Below are 2,969 nucleotides of genomic sequence, written 5' to 3'. Positions count from 1 at the left end.
AAAATTCGTATGCAGGTACATTTATCTGCTCTACATGATGAGATGTGGGAAGTAATCATTGATGGTCCTATTGAAATTTTGCAAGTACAGACAAGTGATACTCCACGATATGTTCCAAAGCCTAAAGCGGAGTGGACTCGCGAAGATAGAATGCGAAATAATTTGGATAATATTGCTAAGGATATTTTGTTTAAATCTATAGATGATACAATTTTTCCTAAATTTCGTAAATGCAGAACGGCGAAGGAAGTTTGGGAAACACTCATTCAAATAGGCGAAGGAGACGAACAAGAGAAGGATAACAAGCTTACCATAGCATTAACGAAATTTGAGGATTTCAAAATGCTAAGTGACGAGAGTATTACCGACATGGAAACCAGATTTACTAAAATCTTGGGAGAGATTAATGATCTTGGAAAAGTCATTAATCAAAAGGAAATATCACTCAAAATTCTACGCAGTCTACCATCAAGTTGGGATATGAAAGTCACCTCCATGAGAGATCATAGGGATCTAAAAACTCTATCAACCGAGAAACTCTTTAGTGATCTCAAAGCCTACGAATTTGAGATGAAATCAAGGACGGAGGAAGAACAAGAAGAAAGAAACAATGCACTAGTTGCCGAACAACCGTCTACGTCAAGGTTAGTAGAAAATAGTGAATTATTAAATGACGAAAATTTTGCTTTGTTTGTCACGAAATTCAAGAAATTTATGAGGAAAAACAACTCCAAAAATATTCCTCATGCAAGCTCGTCGAGAATGCAGAGAAGAAACAACCTTGAGGGCAATGCATACTTGTGCTACAACTGTAGAAAGTCAGGACACTTTTCGGCTGAATGTCCTTACCCCAAGGTAAGCAAATATCAAACTGACAATATACAGGAAGAAGTCAAATCCAAGGAAAGAAGATTCAAGAAGGATAAGAGAAAAGCCTTAATTAGTGATCCTTTGGAGACAAGTGACTCAGAACTATCCTCAAGTGATGAGAGTGATAGCTCAAAAGAAGACACAGCACTATTTGGCATGAGCATAGCAAGTGAATCAAATTATCAAGACATGTGCTTAATGACACACGAAATAGAAGATGATGAGGTAACTTCTAAATCTTTTGACTCTGTAAGTTCATCATTTTCTAGAGAGTCTATCTTTCATTTAATGAAGGATTGTCAAACCATGATGGACACTCACTCAGAAATCAAAGAGCGCAATAATCTTTTGATTCTTGAAAAAGATAAATTAAATGAAAATTTGCAAAATGCTCTATTTGAAATAAGAGACTTGAAAGCCGAAAATATTCGACTTCAAGAAGAGTGTAAATCAAGGGAAGTGAGAGAACACAACCTAAGGGAAGTGATAGCAACATTTACTCATTCATCCAAAATAATGGATAAAATGGTAAATATGCAAAAACCTTTAGGAGATAAAACCGGACTTGGTTATGATCCATCGTGTTCTCAAGCCTCCAAGAAATTGACCAATTCTACTACTGCTTTAACTAATAAAGTCCAAGTAGTAAAATTTGTGAAATGTTAAGATAGCACAATGAGACAAGGAATCAGTTACCAAACTAATGCCAAAAGTGTTACTGCAAGGACGATGCCTCAAAGACAAATTAATTCACCAATGCAGTCAAATATAATAGGCAAAAGTTTTGGAAATATGCCAATGAGTCATGTGCACAAAGTCCTCATAGGAAAATGGGAAGATTTCCAAGGATTGGGGCAGAGAAACTTTATCCCTCTAAACAAGATTGGTTTGATGAAATTAAACCATGGAGTAAATCTAGGTTTAATGCCTTTCATAGGCTCAAACAATCTACTTCCCAAGTGCCAAAGAATAGAGTCAATTTTCAAAACCCGGCACCAAAATCATTTTCAAAAATTAGTTATGATTATAAAGTGTTTAATGGTTACAAACAACATATTCTTGCTTCAATAAGAACTAGGTGGATTTGGGTACCAAAAATTACTAACACCCAAGGACCCAAAAAGATGTGGGTACCAAAATCAAATTAATTTTTTTTTTGCAGGAAAATTGGGATGCATAACATATTGATGATAAATGCTCAAGACACATGACAAATCAAATGCACCCAATTGGTAACTCTATATCTATTCATTATTTTGTTTAATATTGTTTGTACTTATAGCTTTTAAATGTTATGTGCAATGATTGAAGGAAGTTCTGCTTCTAAATGTGCTTAATTGAATTCTATTATTTGCATGAGTATATGTTGACATATGTTCTTTACCTTGAAAGTATATTTGATGTCACATATCTTGTACTGGAGATACATGCTACAAAGATTTACTATCTATTTTTCTCCAAAATAATTGCTCAATGCGAAATATTTGTTGGTTATCACTTCTTGAGCACTACTTGAATAAATAGATATACTTCTTCTTAAATGATCTATTTTTCATATCATGTGTAACACCCCCCAAACAAGACCTATATATAAGCCTTAACACATGCAGATTAAACGACAAAACTAGCACAGCGGAAGATAAAACGAAACTGGATTAAAGAAATCCAACGGGGTGTCACGCCACGTCTACCAAACACGGTAAACGCTACGGCAACAATCTGCAAGTGTATACATTTGTCCCAAAACATCAGTCTAACTACATTGGCGCACAGGCCACAAAAGCAAAGGTAAAGGTGCTAAGCTACCAGGCTCTAGACATCGCGCCCGTCTAAGCATCACCTGAAAGATATAAAGATAAACATTGGGACGACGCCCGGTCAGCGAATAATGCTGGTAACCCACCAATACCGTTAAGTATCATAAATAGATAGATATAAGTCATAAAAACCATTTTCGAAACGGAATACATATATATATACATCAAAATCAAGATCAACTGTCAACACAAGACTCATCACTCTCAAGGATAACACGAGAACACATCCCAAACCACAAAGGTTAACCACACGCAAAGGGTAAAGACTCACCCAACGGCAAC

The sequence above is a fragment of the Ipomoea nil genome, unplaced genomic scaffold, assembly GCF_001879475.1.
Source record: "Ipomoea nil cultivar Tokyo-kokei standard unplaced genomic scaffold, Asagao_1.1 scaffold1993, whole genome shotgun sequence".
NCBI classification, from domain to species: domain Eukaryota; kingdom Viridiplantae; phylum Streptophyta; class Magnoliopsida; order Solanales; family Convolvulaceae; genus Ipomoea; species Ipomoea nil.
Note: the sequence above shows the minus strand (reverse complement) of the source record.